Raw genomic sequence first — 19,059 nt, forward strand, 5'->3', positions numbered from 1 at the left:
CTAAATCTCCATTTTACTTTCACTCAATCATTATCCTATCAATAATGAATCAATTCTAAAATGCATAACCATATTTACATGCACATTTCATTACATAATATTCTCTCATCGATGAGATCTCGTATAACACCTTCTCAAGTCAAAGCGACCAAAAAGTGTTTGTTTACGTTTCCCTAGGTAACCTCTAACAACATACAAACAATTTATCTAACTAAACCAAATCTCTGTTTCCTTTCACTCAATCATTATCTTATCAATAATGAATTAATTCTAAAATGCATGCAGTAATATTCACATGCACATTTCATAACATAACATTCTCTCATCGTTCTTCTTCGATGAGATCTCGAACAACACGTCATCTAAAATGGCGTCATCGAAGAGAAGACTATGTTCCATTGTGTTCGTTTCTTAAGAATGCGATCGATACGCACACGATTCCGAATAAAAACTACATAAACTAGTCAGCGAAAGTTTCCTGCTACGAACTGTGCAGTGGTTTTCTGGTGAGTACATCCTAACACAGTTAATATCATAACATTTGTCCACAAGTCTCTCAGTCTTTCACTTGTCTCAATGAAGAACACTTTTAGATCTGTATCACATGTTTCTCAGTGCAAAAGTTAGATCCACTAATGTTCAGCTTAAAGTTCCTGGATAATACTAATAGGGCCATCCATTACAATATATATATACTAGAGGAATACCCGGCTTCGCCGGGGTGAATCGCGAGACAGAGACAGACAGCGTGGCGGTTCATCACAATCATCTTTGCAGGCGAAGTCCTGTCAAACGGGATTGAGAATTTTAGAGCTTATTTCTTAGCCCTATATTATCTGTTGTGGCTTCTCAAATGCCAGAACATACAGACAGACAAAAGCCGCTAGACCCCATCACAAACAGAACTGTACAATCCACAGGTTTTTGCCCACACACACACACACAAACACACACACAGAGAAGCCGTATATATATATATATGTATATCTATATCTATAAATATATAGAGATAGGTGAGAGTGTATTTTTCGCGTGGCTATAAATTGATTCGACCTTTTCACTTTGACAGTAAGAACAACTTACGGGTGCAAGGGAAGCGTTCTGGACAGCGCAGTGACATTCTATAAATAGCAACTCAGAAACGGGAATTAGGGGTGAACGGCGCGAGACAGAGACAGACAGCGTTGCGGTTCACCACAATCACCTTTGAAGGCGAAGTCCTGTCAAACGGGATTGAGAATTTTAGAGCTTCTTTCTTAGCCCTATATTATCTGATGTGGCTTCTCACATGCCAGAACATACAGACAGTTAAAATTAATATTAAAAGTCCTACGGTTTTGAGCCATTAAGGACTTGAGTGTTTGTCCGCTTTCAAAAAGAGGAAAGAAAGAAACAAAAAATAAGGAGAGGAGGGCAGGGGGTGGGGTTGAGTTGATAATGCTCTGTGGAATTTGTTAAAATGAAAAGTAGTTAAGATGTTTCTTGGTAAGAATTATAAGTCTGTATTCTATATCTTGAATAACGGGCTTGTAATATTTTTTTTTTTATTTCAAATCGAGTTAAAAAGTGGAACCTTTCAGGATCACCAATAAAACCAAATAGATGAGCAAGTAAGAGGAACACGAACAATAAATCTCAAAACTTTTTACAAATAAAAGGATTAAGATGTAAGCCACGAAGGCCGTGGTAATAAAAACAATATGTACAGTTTGGCGACTAGTGGGCCTTGGGTGAGGATATGTTGTCTAGAAGGTAGTCGCTGGAATCAGGAGGGATGGCGGGAGCCACTCGACCTCAAACTGAAACACGCTGATGTGATAATCTGGGCTTAGTTATACCCACAGCCCCATGTCCGAGTCCCTGACCAGTCGGCACAGCAGCAAGCTGTGTGACCAGCCTAGAGAACTGCTACTGCGCAGATAATCCTGGGGACTCAGACCATGGAGCTGCATATGGTCATATAAGGTTTTAAAGGTAATTCTATTTGTAGCGCATGGAGCGAAAATGTGTTGAAATGAATAGGGTTCTCCACAATGGCAGGACTTGTTAAAGATATGGAAGCGGCAGCCGCCGGCACGGAGGCGTCTGAAGATAGTGAGGAGGTTTGTTGGGAGATCGGGGTGTAGATCGTTCATATCAATGGGTTGATAGGACAGAGATGTTACGTACTGACTTCGAATGAGTTTACGGATTTTACTGTAGAACTCGGTTACTGAGTAGCCGATGTTAGTGTTAGCTGGGCTAGATTCTGCCGCTTCTTTGGCAGCGACATCCGCCAGTTCATTTCCCCGGACCCCTACGTGAGAGGGGACCCAGAGAAATGATACGGATGTGCCGGATGAGATTAACTGGTGACATATAAAGAGGATTTCTCTTTGTAGCTCTGCCCGATTTGATGTGTTTCGATGCAGAGCTTGTAATGAAGAGCGCGAGTCAGAGCAGAAAACTACCGCACGCGGTGTGACTGGGAGGTCATTTATAAAAGTGCATGCCATGAGCAAGGCAAATAGCTCGGCTGAGAATATGGAGATGTCTTTATTAAGAGTATATTTCCTTGAGATTTTGAGATCTGGGATCACAAAGGCGCAGCCAACGCTGCCGTCTGCAAATTTGGATCCGTCAGTAAAGACTTTTAAATGCTCCGAGAATTTGTAGTTTAGGGTTTCTTTTGTAACAGTAGCTAGGTAGACGGGGTTATCTTTTTTGGTAGTATTATCTTCACTGTCGTATATGATAGTAGGGGTTTCCTCAAGCCAAGGCGGGTAGGAGGGCGGGGGGACCCTGGCCAGCTCACTGACCTTCACCCCGCTATCGGCTAGAATGCGGTTTACTGTGTCGGATAAGGGTAGCGTTTTGGCCAAGAGTAGAGTGCTATGTTTGGTGTTGGCCTCATAATTTTGGTGCTGAGGAAAAAAGTCAGTCAGGACCTCGCAGGCAGAGTTCTCTACCGCGTGGGCTCTGACAGCATACTGAGCTGAACGGAGTTTTATCTCATCCACAAGGGGCAGCCACCCACACTCGCTGTAGACTCGACTCTTACTCGCTTGTTGGGAGAGTCCCAGAGCTATTTTGAGCGCCCTGCACTCTATAATAGCCAGTTTTTTCATGAGCGCCGGGCGCGTCGCGAAATAAGCTTCGCACCCGTAAAGGAGGCGGGAGCGAATTAATGCCCGCACTACCTCTGTGACACACTTACGCCCTCTGGCCCAGGATTGGGACGCCAGGTAGCGTATGATATAGAGATCCTTGTTGGCCTTATTGATCAGATGTTCGATATGACTGGTCCAGTTAAGTCGGGTATCGATGATAACGCCGAGGAACTTAACTTCTGAGCTCGGTTTGATAATATCACAACCTATCTTTATACTGCAGTTCCTGTACAGTTGTCTACGGGAGACAACAAGAAAGACTGTTTTATTTGAGGCTAGTTGGAAGCCGTTGGTGTACATATATTGACAGAGGTTGTCGATTTTAGTTTGGTAAGAAGATAAGTCAACAGTGTTGGTAACTCTGTTATGGCGTGGTCTATTAGTGTCTATTAAGGCGAGGTCGTCCGCATACAGAAGTACACTGGCACCGTCAACCTTAACAGAAGTAATGTCATAGAGCATGATGCTGAATAAGTTTGGCGCGATGATACTGCCCTGGGGAACCCCCATGTCCAGCGCATGGGTTTCGGACACCGAAGAGCCCACCCGGACAGACATCTTGCGATTGCTGATGAAGTTTTTGATGAATTGGTACATGTGGCCAGAGACACCGATTCTGCCGAGTTTTAGGAGTAGACGAGCATGCCAGACGCTGTCGTACGCAGATTTAATATCAAAGAAGGTTCCAAGAAGAGAATTATTACTATGTGCCAAGGTCTTTTTGATTTTTTCAGTGACGTGCACAATGTGGTCCGCACACGAACGACCTTGCCTAAAACCTGCCTGGCATGTAGGAATGATATTGTGTTTATTGAGGTGGAACTCCAGCCTCTGGTTCACCACACGCTCAAAGATCTTGCTGAGGTGGGGGGTTAGTGATATGGGGCGGTAACTACCAGGTAGATTGCCCGGTTTTCCGCTCTTCAATACTGCTACTACTTGTGAGTCTGACCACGCTGCGGGGATAGTATCCTTTAACCAGCATAGGTTGAAAAACTGAGTGAGCAACTTAACAAAGTTAGGTGGTAGATGTTTTATCATGTGATATGATATTGGGTCTAAACCTGTGGATTTTTTGGGTCTTTCACAGAAGAGATGGCGTTTTGGACTTCTTTTGCCTTAAACATGCAGTTTATAGGCAACTGGTTGTCATCTGGGGGGTATGTGAAACCCTTCTCCTGATCTAACCTATAATTGAGTCGTTCAGTATCTAGGGATTTTGATTGACTATTTTTGGCAAAGGTATCTGCTAATAGGTTTGCCTTTTCAGAGTCAGTTGTGGTCATTTTATCACCCGATAGTAGTGGCTTTTCTTTAGTTCTGTATCTACATTTAAATCTGCGGATTTTCTTCCAGATTTTGCCACAGTCTTTGTAATCTTTAGTTTCTTTGTGGACAAAGTTTTCCCAGTTTTGAAGTTTAGCCTCAGCGGTGATCTGGTTAAATTGTATTTCAGCTGACTTCATATTCGTGAAGTTAGCGTCTGAGCAGTGCCTGAGATATGTCCTAATGTGATATCGCTTGTTTGCCATACAGACAGACAAAAGCCGCTAGACCCCATCACAAACAGAACTCTATAATACATAGGTTTTTGCCCACACACACACACAAACACACACACACACAGAGAAGCCGTATATATATATGCATATCTGTATCTATAAATATATAGAGATAGGTGAGAGTGTATTTTTCGCGTGGCTATAAATTGATTCGACCTTTTCACTTTGACAGTAAGAACAACTTACGGGTGCAAGGGAAGCGTTGTGGACAGCGCAGTGGACAGCGCAGTGACATTCTAAAAATAGTAATAGTAAGTTACAAACGGGAAAGCCACACGAAGGAAGGGAGATAAACGCCAAACACTGGAGAAGATAAGGAAGAGTTACTTATAATGGTGAAATGAACACAAAAACCCAAATCAGTTCAGCGCTGCGCGCTGAGAGCACGTGTTGAAATATCTCATCGATGATATTGTGTCCGGGGTGTAGCTGAATACGGTGTCCAAATTTGAAAAAGATCCACCGAGAACTTTGGCGTTGTGATGTGGTGTAGCGGCTATGGTGTGTCGGTATGGGGGCCCGGGTAGCTGAGGTGGAACCAAAATAGCTGAGGTGGAACCAAAATCGCTTCAGCGCTGCGCGCTGAGAGCACGTGTTGAAATATCTCATCGATGAGGTTGTGTCCGGGGTCTCTCTGAATAAGCCCACCAAATTTGAAGCAGATCCATCGAGAACTTTGGCCGTGCATCGCGCACAGACAGACACACACACAGACACTAGTCGTATATATATATATAGATATCTCTCTCTCTCTCTCTCTCTCTCTCTCTCTCTCTCTCTCTCTCTCTCTCTCTGTCTCTGTCTGTCTGTCTCTCTCTCTCTCTCTCTCTCTCTCTCTCTCTCTCTCTCTCTCTCTCTCTCTCTCTCATCTGTCTCTCTCTCTGTCTCTCTCTATCTACAGGAGTCGGTACAAAGTTGACATCGAGAAATAGATATGGGATACAAATCATACAGCTTCATGACTGCAAGCCATTCAATGCTTTAACTGATTGGGCTACCCAGGAGCTTATGTGTGTGTGTGTGCGTGCGTGCGTGTGTGTGTGTGTGTGTGTGTGTGTGTGTGTGTGTGTGTGTGTGTGTTAACTTCTTGTTCCTAACCATTTTATGATTTGTTTTCTCATTTCAGGTAATGGAGTTCAAGTGCTATTACTTTCTGGACCTTTTCTCAAGACTAGCACAAGTAGTACAACATATATTACAAAGCAACATAGTGGTTAACCGTAGCAAGTTTTGTTGCATTTTGTGGTTATTGCTCACAGGACAAATGCTCACACGGACAAATGCACACACACACACACACAACACACACACACACACACACACACACACACACACACACACACACACACACGCACGCGCACACGCAACATTGCCCTGAATTCATGTGCATGCCTTGTCAGATGCGAAAATGTCACTTTGGAGCATGAAAATCACACACACAAAAACAAAAATAAAAATCCTCCGGGCGGCCCCAAAAATGGGGGCGGGCGCTGACGATCAACATAATTAATTTTTATTTAGCATAATGTAGGCAAAATAGAAAGGAAATGCTTCGGGGGTGCGCAACCGAAACAAAGCTAAAACTTCGGAGATGCGCAACCAGCCACTTCGGAGATGCGCAACCGACAAATCTTTGAATGTCTCCACAGATTCATGAAATATGACGCTCCTGCGCCACTTTAAATCATACCATCTGACCCAGATGTCAAGAAATGACCATAGATCACATTACAATCGCGTGTAGCCTTTCTCATGTGCTTGAATTTCCCTAGTAACTGCGGAAAGTCAAAATTTGCACATAATGCGCTTGAAATGTGTAAACACTTGAAGGCCAACGTTCACAAACAGTAGTTTTGTGATGATATGTCATTTGTGAGGAATTACAGGTGATTTTGTGCAGAAACTTACGTCGCATGTCTCCCTTCGGACAGACAAATACGGGTGCAACCGCTTCGGACAGATTTGCCTAGTGCAACCACGGTATACGGTGTGGGGTGGGAAGGGATATGAGGGGAGGGTGTGTGTGTGTGTGTGTGTGTGTGTGTGTGTGTGTGATCGTGCGTGTGTGTGTGTATGTGTGTGTGTGTGATCGTGCGTGTTGTGTGTGTGTGCGTGTGATCGTGTGTGTGTGTGTGTGTGTGTGTGTGTGTGTGTGTGTGTGTGTGTGTGTGTGACTTCACATCACGAACAAAAGGTGTCGATGGCAACACTGATGTCAGTGTGGACAGTATTGGACATGATTGTACGTGTCACTGGCGTCTCTCTCTCTCTCTCTCTCTCTCTCTCTCTCTCTCTCTCTCTCTCTCTCTCTCTCTCTCTCTCTCTCTCTCTGCCTCTGTCTGTATCTCTCTGTCTCTGTCTCTCTCTCGTGTGTGTGTGTGTGTGTGTGTGTGTGTGTGTGTGTGTGTGTGTGTGGCGTTCGTGCGTGCGTGTGTATGTGTGATGTGATGTGATGTGTGTGTGTGTGTGTGTGTGTGTGTGTGTGTGTGTGAGTGCCGTGTGTGTGTGTGTGTGTGTGTGTGTGTGTGTGTGACTGGCGTGCGTGCGTGCGTGCGTGTGTGTGTGTGTGTATGTGGGATGTGTGTGTGAGTGCATGCGAGATTGCGTGCGTGTGTGTGTGTGTGTCTGTGTGTGTGTGTGTGTGTGTGTGTGTGTGTGTGTGTGTGTGTGCGTGCGTGCATGATTGCGTATGTGTGATGTGTGTGCAATGCGCGCATGCGTGCATAGGTTCTTTCACGCTCACAAAAGGGAATATGTCAATGTATACAGCCTACAATACCATCACAACCTTTATTTTTGTATGATCAAAGTGCCTGAAGCAAATGAAGCAACCCTATAGGCTATACGGGCAGAATATCAGAAGTTCACCATCGCCACAAAACAAGGCATTTCCTCACAAACTGCGGCACGCACACCACGGGGTAAAAAGCACGCTCAAATTTCACCTGCACGTGCTGTTCGCCTGCTTCAGGAATGCGAACAGCCAGTTTGATTGGGAGATCCCCCCTCGAGGCTAATTTCTGGTTCAAATGGCAAACGGCGAAACTGCCAGCGAGAAGAAGTGGGGGAAGGTGCTAGAAGTTCAAAAGCGAAGCGGTGCAAGTGCGGGTTACCTCTCTGGCTGGCAGGTGGGTACATGCGGCGAGAAGAAGAGAAGGCGAGAGGTGGATAGACAGGCAGGTACTGGCAAGAAGCGAGGCATTGACACTGACAGGTAAACAGCACGCTCTGAAGCCGAGAGGGCCCTCAAAAAAGCTGGCAGCCCAAGCCGAGTTCAGATGGTTAAAGAAGCCTTCGGTTTATTTCCATTGCCAAAACATAATTATGCTATTCTCGGTAGAGAGTAAGGGTCTTAATCCACGACCAAAGCGGCCTATCTGTAAGGTCAGTGAAATCATCAAACACTGCTTTACATACACTGATACAGAGAAAAACTTACATGTTGCTGTACTGATAGGCAGCCGGGTAGTTGGTCATGCAGTTACTCCATGGAACTACGGTGACAGTTTTGGTTAATACTATATGCCGCAGATACTAACCACAGACTGAGAGATAAAGGCAAAAGTAACAGGAGACACTGCAACGTTGGTATTGGTACGAGGCTGAGGCTGACACTGACATTGGACCTGCATGGCATCTAAAGACCTAGTCAGGCGCTGAGAGTATTTTTGCGTTTCTTCCCTTTTTTACATTTAGTCAAGTTTTGACTAAATATTTTAACATAGAGGGGGAATCGAGACGAGGGTCGTGGTGTATGTGTGTGTGTGTGTGTGTCTGTCTGTGCGTGTGTGTGTGTAGAGCGATTCAGACTAAACTACTGGACCAATCTTTATGAAATTTTACATGAGAGTTCCTGGGAATGATATCCCCGGATGTTGTTTTCTTTTTTTCGATAAATGTCTTTGATGACGTCATATCCGGCTTTTTGTAAAAGTTGAGGCGGCACTGTCACACCCTCATTTTTCAATCAAATTAATTGAAATTTTGGCCAAGCAATTTTCGACGAAGGCCGGACTTTGGTATTGCATTTCAGCTTGGTGGCTTAAAAATTAATTTATGACTTTGGTCATTAAAAATCGGAAAATTGTAAAAAAAAACCGTATTTTTTTATAAAACGATACAAATTTACGTTCATCTTATTTTTCATCATTTCCTGATTTCAAAAACATATAAATATGTTATATTTGGATTAAAAACAAGCTCTGAAAATTAAAAATATAAAAATTATGATCAAAATTAAATGTTCGAAATCAATTGAAAAACACTTTCATCTTATTCCTTGTCGGTTCCTGATTCTAAAAACATATAGATATGATATGTTTGGATTAAAAACACGCTCAGAAAGTTAAAACGAAGAGAGGTACAGTAAAGCGTGCTATGAAGCACAGCGCAACCGCTACCGCGCCAAACAGGCTCGTAACTTTCACTGCCTTTTGCACTAGCGGCGGACTACGTTCAGTTTCATTCTGTGAGTTCCACAGCTTGACTGAATGTAGTAATTTCGCCTTTCGCGACTTGTCATTTTTGTTTTCATTATTCATGTTTTTCTTAACTATATCATTTGCCTTGCTTTGCCTTTAGAGAAAACGCAAACAGCAGCGACTATGCGAAAGGAGATAAGCAGACTGATCAATGGACCAGAGCGGAGGCACCAAGTGACATCTCCATGCTTTGCATCCAGGGAAGCTCTAACCTTGCAAGCCTCTGTAAATGTACAGTAGGCCTAGTACCTGCATTATGCCACCAGACTCATACGACGTTCTGATCTGAAACATCCATCACACAGTGAGAAAAAGCATTTGAGACAACTATAATTTGAACAGTAGTAACAATACATCAGAAGATTTGTTTGTTTGTTTGTTTTCTTAACGCCCAGCCAACCACGAAGGGCCATATCAGGGCGGTGCGGCTTTGACATATAACGTGCGCCACACACAAGACAGAAGTCGCCGCACAGGCTTCATGTCTCACCCAGTCGCATTATTCTGACACCGGACCAACCAGTCCTAGCACTAACCCCATAATGCCATACGCCAGGCGGAGCAGCCACTAGATTGCCAATTTTAAAGTCTTAGGTATGACCCGGCCGGGGTTCGAACCCACGACCTCCCGATCACGGGGCGGACGCCTTACCACTAGGCCAACCGTGCCGGTACATCAGAAGATAAACAGACTGAGCAACGCACATGAACAGTGGCACCAGATGCAGTGAGGCAATATTATACACTGCCAGCCTATTTAAATATGCATACATGTACGTTCATGTTAATTGTGTCATGGAATTTGGAGACTCAGTCTCTAAGGGAGGATGCAAGCAGCAGCAACAACACATACGAAGATAAAACAGGCTGATTGCCTGAACAGTGGCACCGAATTACATTTTACGGCTTGGAGGGAAATCCTTACTCTGCCAAACTCTCTACGTCTGCATTATTTGGACATAATCAGCCGACCTGCATGACATTTTGAGAATCAGCTTCTAAGACAAAACATGAACAGCAATGACTTTCGATAGGAACATAAACAAACTGGTCAATGCCGGCCCTGGACAGCGGCACCGTGTGATGTCTTCTGTCTTCTAAAGACAGTTCCAACCTTGTTAGCCTGTTCCAATGACACAACTCACCGTGTTGGTAGAACTGTGAGACCTTTCGAGAATCAGCCTCTGATACAAACCGCGAGCAGTAGCACAAACAAATAAACACACTGTTCAATGCACCTGAACTGCGACACTGTGTGACGCCTTCTGGCTTACACCAAGGGAAGTTCCTACCTTGTCAGCCTGTTCCAATGTCCCAACGCACCGTGTTGACAGAACTGTGAGACATTTCGAGAATCAGCGTCTGAGACAAACTGCGTGCAGTAGTAGCTATAGATAAGAAGAACAACACCGTGACCAACGCCCCTGGATAGTGGCGCCGAGTGAAATCTTCAGGCTATATAGGATGAAAGTCGCTTGTTCGTGTCAATGCTTGTGATTCTCTCAGGTGCCAGGATAAGGGTTCCGAATAACTCTTACTCTATTACACATGTCGTATGCATTTAGAGCGCTTACTTCTCTTTGTGTCTCAGAAAACGTCAGGCTTGCATTGAGAAAACCACCAGCACGGTTGGTCTAGTGGTAAGGCGTCCGCCCCGTGATCGGGAGGTCGTGGGTTCGAACCCCGGCCGGGTCATACCTAAGACTTTAAAATTGGCAATCTAGTGGCTGCTCCGCCTGGCGTCTGGCATTATGGGGTTAGTGCTAGGACTGGTTGGTCCGGTGTCAGAATAATGTGACTGGGTGAGACATGAAGCCTGTGCGGCGACTTCTGTCTTGTGTGTGGCGCACGTTATATGTCAAAGCAGCACCGCCCTGATATGGCCCTTCGTGGTCGGCTGGGCGTTAAGCAAACAAACAAACAAACAAACAAACAAATTAAGAAAACCTCTTAAACTGCCAGCCTCTTTAACTGTATACACACACACATTCGTTTCGTTGTGTCAGTGGACCTGTGCGACATTTGGAAAGCGAGCTTCTGGGACATAAAGCGAGTAGCAGAACTATGGGCTGATGAGAAAATAAACAGACTGATCTACGCACGTGAAGAGTGGCATCAGTTGCAGTGAGGCAATATCTTACACTGCCAGCCTCTTTAACTGTACACACACACACACACACACACACACACACACACACACACACACACACACACACACACATATTCGTTTCTTTGTGTCAATGGACCTGTGTGACATTTGGAAAGAGAGCTTCTGGAACAGAACTACCGGCTGATGAGAAGATAAACAGGCTGATCAATGTCCCTGAACACTGGCACCGAGTGACGTCTTCAGGCGTGCATCCACGGAAGCCCCTTACCTTTGCCAACGTCTCTAAATGTTAACCAGCTCTCCCTACAAGTATTCTACCGCTCAGCGTAGCGGCATCCTTGCGCTCACCTCTCTGTGTCCCGCACCTAGTGGCCCCAGCCACATTTTCTGCCTCCTTGAGAGTCAATTGGTCGATTCCGATGCGATCAGGGGCGTGTGCACACATTCGTTATCCCCCCGCCTAATGAGCGAGCCCCGGATAAAAAGAGAGCAGTGTTTGAGTTCGGTGCCAGAAAAGTAAACAGCCTGTAAGACTCCGACGCGTCACAATCTGTGCACGAGTGCCTTACCTGTTGCAGGTGGTTGAAAAAGGCCATGTTTTGAAGCGGCTGCGGAACCACTGACCGATAACAAGTGGTTCGTCCTTGCTGGATATAATAGGAATAAGGTTGTTGTGCACTCACAGGAGTTATTAGTTCGTACATAGTGCACGGCTGCAGCTGTTGAGAAAAACAGTATTTGTGTGTGTTTGGTTTCTGACGTTTGCTTGAGGTCGTTGCCGAATATGACTGAACACTGACCGATACGATGTATTTTATCCTTGCTCGATCTAGAAATAATAGTCGGCTTATAACCGCTGCAGTAGCTGGAGCGTGCTCAAGAACAAAAGATGTTTGAATGTTTTTCTGAAGTTGTCGAATTTAACAAAATGATGATCGATACACACACAAAACAACAAACACATCCACCAAAAGAGATCCTGACGCCTCACAATCGGTGCACGCACGTCTTCTCCTTGGTGGGCGAGAGGCCATGTTCTGTAGTGGTAACGGATCCTTTGACTTATAACAAGATTTCCCTCTGGATCTAACCGACGATAAGCTTGTTGTGCAAACGTGTGCATGGTTACAGCTGTTCTGGATAAAAAAATAAAAAAAGAGGAAAAAAGAATGATGTTTTTTGACTGAGAACTGACCGATAAAAAGCAGTCATTCCACCATCAGCATGGCAGGCGTTGGCTGCTGAAGTCGTTTGCAAGCGGGACGTTGCGACTGGGCCAGATAGGCCTTGTGGTGCTATGACTGCGGAACCATTGACCGATAAAGCGTAGTAAATGATTCGTTCTTACTGGATCTAACATTAAAGCTTCTTGTGCAGACACTGAAGCCAAGAACGCGCACAGGTTGCATGGTTACAATAATGTTCAGAATAAGAAAAAAAACCACCCGATCTGTTGATGTTTGTCTGACGTTATTGTCGAATGCGTCCAAGCATTGACCGACAAAGCCGTTCATCCTTGAATTACAGAAGCGATTTCTGGGTAGAAGTTATTACCGTCATTATTGCTTGGCAGACGCCGGCTACGCCAGGGTATTTGCACGAATGACCGCCCGTTGCGGTCGTGCGTATTAGCGATGCTTACAATGACAGTTTGTTAGGAAACGCTACCGTTGCTGAGCTTTGGTTCAGTTTTGTGTGTTGCATGTAGTTGACTTATTTTTACTTTGTGGGAAAGTACCGATATTATATTTTGTAAACACGATATTTATGCTTGGACGAGAATGCAGGTGAACTTTCTAGTCCTGTCAAAACAAGTTGTTTACCATGCTGTTTTAGTGTGAGTTCGTGGCGTTCGATCGGATTAAGGGTGTCGGCACCTTTTGATGTACGTCATAAGAGAATGTCGCTAGTTTAGTCCATGCACGGCTCGTATAATGTAGTTGTATCGTGTTCGGTCTGGAATATTCTCGAGATTGAGTATTTACTATATATGCCAGCGCGATTTGAATGTTAAAAAAGCTTCTATTTGAGTTCTGCTACGTTGTGCAGTTGTATGTATTGAATGCTGAATAAATCCTCGAACTCAATTTGACGAGTTGTTTTCTGTTGCTGCGAAGACGGGCGACGTAGAATAAAAGAACACAACTATACGACGTTTGAGAACTTGTGGCAATCTCAAGTGTCGTGTAACAATTGGGGGCCAAGCCAAGGATCTACGTTTAACGCCAAGGGTTTTCCAGTAACAAGGACCAGCGTCAAGACAGTCACAGGAGGTAGCCATCAATCGGGTGTATCCTGAGGGATCAGTATTGAGACTACGGAACCGTGGATTCGGTGTGACTGGTGAAGAGTTTGGTAATCGCCGCAGCTCGGTACGGTGAGCGACGCCGGAGTGTATCGGGATTACAGAGGTTAGCTGCCGTTTGGACGAGACGGACTTCGTCGCGGAGCTAGTGCATTAATACTACGAAATACGACTGAGGTACGTCGTGTACGTATCGTGAGCAGAGTGCGCCGTCACGTTAGACGAGGAGGGTGGCAGCCTGCGTCTACGAAGGTGAACAGCGACGAGAGAAGCATCGGAGGTGCAGTAGAGACTGTGTTCTTTTAGAAGACTACATTCGTCTACGTTCGGGGCTGTGAAAGAATACAGACGAACGCACCGGAAAAGACCAAAATGGCTGAGTTCTGGGAAAAAGGAGTTGAACTGGGACTAAAAGGCAAGCAGTTGACGGAGTTCGTCGAGTCCCAGACACGACTGCTGGCGCAGCGTGAAGAAAGACAAGCGCAGCGTGAAGAAAGACAAGCGCAGCGTGAAGAAAAAGAAAGAGAAAGAGAAGCACAGCGTGAAGAAAGGCAAATTGAGCTGAAACGCTTAGAGCTCCAAATAGAAATGGAGACGAAACGTTTAGAGCTTCAGACAGAAATGGTGCGTGTTCAAAATGAGCACGAGGCACCACGCCAAAGAGATAACCAGCAGCAAATGTTACACAGGGCACCGAAACTTCCAGCATTCGCTGACGGGAAGGACCAGATCGACTGCTACCTTGCAAGATTCGAGAGGTTCGCTGAGAGTGCTAGATGGCAGCGCGACGACTGGGCGATTCAACTTAGCGCACATCTGACTGGGGCAGCACTTGAGGTCTACACTAGACTCTCAAACGATGACGCCAGAGACTATGATGTACTGAAGGAAGCTCTGTTGCGTTGCTACAACTTCACTGAAAGGGGCTACCGTCAACGCTTCCGCGAATGCCAGCCATTGTCTGGAGAGACACCGAGCCAGTTTGTGGAGCGCCTGTCGTCATACCTCCAGAAGTGGGTGGAGTTATCAGGTGAAGAGCAGTCATACGAGAGTCTGCGGGACTTGATCGTAAAGGAGCAGTTCCTTAATGCCTGCCCGAAGGACCTGGCGACCCGCTTGGAAGAGCAAAAACTGCGGGGTTTGAAGGACATTACTGATGCTGCTGAGCGTTATCTCATTGCTCATGGAAGGACCCTGGGGACGTCAAAGTCATCGAAACCTTTCCAGAAGAGCGGGAACCAGGCAAACCAACCTGCCAAGGGACAAACTGAGTCCGCACCATCATCCAATGAAGGGCAGAACATAACGTGTTTCCTTTGCAATGCCAAGGGCCACCGAGTCGCCAACTGTCCCCAAAAGAAAAATAACGGACATGTCAATGACAAAGCGCAAGAACATCGACGGAGATATTACGACAACAAGAGGCAAACGAGTGGCTCGAACCAACAAGTATGTGCGAGCAGCGTCATACTTCCAAGGGCTGCCGAGCAAGTGGCTACACCATCGGACGTGGAAGGATGTATATCTGATGGCCAGCTTCTACTCGCCAATGGCAAGTCAATCTCTGTCGTCGCCAGCGCAGCTGTGTCAGTGTCGAACATGCCCGTGTCGAAGGGATTTGTTGAGAAGCAGGAAGTGACTGTTCTCAGAGATTCGGGCTGCAATGGGGTCATCGTCAAAGAGGATCTGGTGCCAACAGAGAAGTTCACTGGTGACTTCAAGTGGACGCTCATGGCTGACAGCAAATGCGTGAAGGCACCAGTGGTAAAAATCCAGATCGATACTCCATACTTCACCGGAGAAGTTGAGGCCGTCTGCCTGAAGAAGCCCTTGTACGATCTACTAATTGGGAACATTGGGGGTGCGAGACGTCCTGATGACCCTGATTTCGAATGGAGAATGGGCTCAGCTCAGCCTGCTGCTGAGGAGGAAGACCCACTGCCATTCGCGAATGAAGATATCAGCGAACTGTTACGAGATGACAGAGCAACTGTGCATCGCCGCGACCAGCCGCAGGTTGTAAGCGCTGTGACGACCAGAGCCCAGGCGAAGAAGGACAAAACAACTACGCCACTCAGGGTCACCAACAGTTCTGCAACTGCTGTCGTGGACAGGAATCGGCTGATTCAGCTACAGGAAGCTGATTCGACTTTAACAAAGTACAGGAGTCGTCCTGTCAAGGAGATGACTAAGGGCGAAGGCACTGTGCACTTTGAAGTAAAGGCCAAGATCCTGTACAGAGTGTTCCAGCACCCGAGAGTCAACGGTGGGAAGCCATTACGTCAAGTTCTGGTGCCTCAACCACTTAGGCGCCAGGTGATGGAGGTGGCCCACGACTCTATTATGGGAGGTCACCTGGGTGTCAAGAAGACATCAGACAGAATCCAGGCTGTGTTTTACTGGCCAGGACTGCATGCAGATGTGACTCGATTCTGCCGATCGTGCGATATTTGCCAGAAAACCATACCTCGAGGAAGGGTCCCGAAGGTGCCATTGCAGAAGATGCCTTTGATCGACCGACCTTTCAAGAGGGTGGCCATTGACCTCATCGGCGAGATCAAACCGCCAAGTGAAGCGGGTCATCGTTGGGTACTGACCCTGGTAGACTATGCAACCAGGTACCCAGAAGCCGTGCCTCTGAAGAAAATTGACACCGAGACTGTTGCCGAGGCACTTGTGGACATTTTCAGCAGAATTGGGGTTCCTGAAGAGATCCTCACAGACCTGGGGACACAGTTTGTCTCTGAATGCATGGAAGAGGTCAACAGGCTGCTGAGCATTCGTCACTTGACTACGACACCCTATCACCCGATGTGCAATGGGCTGGTCGAAAAATTCAATGCGACGCTGAAGTCCACGCTGAAGAAACTATGCAGTGAGCAGCCAAGGCAGTGGCATCGCTACATCAATGCCTTGCTATTTGCATACAGGGAGGTGCCACAAGAGTCCACTGGATTCTCCCCGTTCGAGCTGATGTACGGGCGGACCGTGAGAGGCCCGATGCAGATACTAAAGGAATTGTGGACGAAAGATGTGGACACACCTGAAGTGAAGAACAGTTACCAGTACGTGTTCGAGTTGCGAGAGAAACTGGAGGAGACTCTCGAGATTGCGAGAGAAAACTTGAGAAAGTCTCAGGATAGCGGAAAGCACTACTACGACCGCAAAGCCGTAAACAGGAAGTTTACACCAGGTAACAAAGTGCTGATACTGCTCCCCACTGATCACAACAAACTACTGATGCAGTGGAAAGGCCCATACGAGGTTGAGGCCGTGGTAGGGATCAACGACTACAAGGTGAATGTCGGCAAGAAGTCCAAGATCTACCACGCTAACCTCCTGAAACTGTATGTGGAGAGACCTCCGGAAGCAGTACAGGTCGCAGCAAGTGCGGAAGAACCAGCCGAACAAGACGAGTTCGACGGTGAGGAACTACTGGAGTTGGGAGACCTCCACAAGAAAGAGGGAGTGGATGACGTCAAGCTAGGACCTGACCTGACAGAAGATCAGCAGAAGGAGCTGCATGATTTTATGGGCGACTTCACCCATAGGTTCTCTGATGTTCCAGGCTCTACGTCCTTGGTCGAACACGAAGTCCACCTCACATCTGACGTTCCTGTTCGCTCAAAACCATACCCTATCCCGTTTCAGGCTCGGGAATCCTTGAAGAAGGACATCGACAACATGTTGAAGATGGGGGTCATCCGTGAGTCATCATCCCCTTACTCATCTCCCGTTGTTGTGGTCAAGAAGAAGGACGGCACAAACAGGGTATGCATTGACTTCAGGAAAGTGAATAAGATCACCGTGTTTGACCCTGAACCAATGCCGACGGCAACTGATCTATTCCGACAGTTAACCGGCAGTAAGATCTTCTCAAAGATCGATCTCAGCAAGGGATATTGGCAGATTCCTGTGCGCGAAGAGGACATACCAAAGACCGCCTTTGCAACTCCAGACGGAACGTATGAGTGCCTGCGGATGCCTTTTGGCATGGTGAACAGTGGTGCTACCCTGAAGAGGGGAATGCGAAAAATGCTCAAAGGAATGAAGAATGTTGTGTACTACTGGGATGATCTGCTAGTCCACACGGAGACCTTCGCAGAGCATCTGGAGACTTTGAGGGAACTGTTTTCCCGCCTGACAAAAGCCAATCTGACCGTGAGACCCAGCAAGTGCATTTTGGGGACCGACAACGTTGACTTCATAGGTCATTCACTGAAGGAAGGTCAAAAGGGGCTTTTGTTGGAAAACGTCACCAAGATCCTCAATGCGCCACGTCCTGAAACCAAGAAGCAGGTGCGATCCTTCCTTGGATTGGCTGGGTACTACAGAGAGTTCATTCCAAACTTCGCTGCCATAACGGCGCCTTTGTCGGACATGACCCGAAAAGGATGCCCCAACCGAATACTCTGGGGACCAGCTCAGGAGAAGGCATACCAGACCGTGCGCGACCTGATGTCACGAGACCCGGTGCTACGCCTTCCTGATACTGCCAAAGAGTTCATCTTGCGTACAGACGCATCGGACGAAGGGATCGGCGCCATACTGATGCAAGAACATGGAGGTAAACCGTTTCCGGTCAGCTATGCCAGCAAGAAGCTGTCAGGAGCCGAGAAGAACTACTCGACCATGGAGAAAGAGTGTTTAGCCATCGTGTGGGGAATCAAGAAATTTGAACTCTACCTCCAAGGGGTGAAATTCGTGCTTCAGACTGATCACAAACCCCTCACCTACCTGAACTCTGCAAAGTTTGTAAATAATCGTATCATGAGGTGGGTGATGTACTTGCAGAACTTTGATATGCGAGTGGAATCGATCAAGGGTTCAGACAATGTTGGAGCAGATTTTCTCAGCCGAGTATTTGAGTAAAACGGTGTTCATTCTCCAACAGACTAATGTACATACCTGGATTTCAATCTGTTATGTATACATAATATGTGTACAGGTAGCGTTTCAATGATTGAAAGAAATTAGGTAAATTTCTTCTGGTGTTGGGGGTAATGTTAGGAAACGCTACCGTTGCTGAGCTTTGGTTCAGTTTTGTGTGTTGCATGTAGTTGACTTATTTTTACTTTGTGGGAAAGTACCGATATTATATTTTGTAAACACGATATTTATGCTTGGACGAGAATGCAGGTGAACTTTCTAGTCCTGTCAAAACAAGTTGTTTACCATGCTGTTTTAGTGTGAGTTCGTGGCGTTCGATCGGATTAAGGGTGTCGGCACCTTTTGATGTACGTCATAAGAGAATGTCGCTAGTTTAGTCCATGCACGGCTCGTATAATGTAGTTGTATCGTGTTCGGTCTGGAATATTCTCGAGATTGAGTATTTACTATATATGCCAGCGCGATTTGAATGTTAAAAAAGCTTCTATTTGAGTTCTGCTACGTTGTGCAGTTGTATGTATTGAATGCTGAATAAATCCTCGAACTCAATTTGACGAGTTGT

The 19,059-nt window shown here is 46.2% G+C and overlaps 1 protein-coding gene across 1 annotated transcript in view; it reads right to left on the reverse strand.

The window, feature by feature from the left end:
- The window catches only part of LOC138967071 (uncharacterized), a 438,331-nt gene that overhangs the window by 51,408 nt on the left and 367,864 nt on the right, over nucleotides 1-19,059 (reverse strand). The window lies entirely within an intron of this gene.

The sequence above is a fragment of the Littorina saxatilis genome, linkage group LG1 (genome assembly GCF_037325665.1).
Source record: "Littorina saxatilis isolate snail1 linkage group LG1, US_GU_Lsax_2.0, whole genome shotgun sequence".
Lineage (NCBI taxonomy): Eukaryota > Metazoa > Mollusca > Gastropoda > Littorinimorpha > Littorinidae > Littorina > Littorina saxatilis.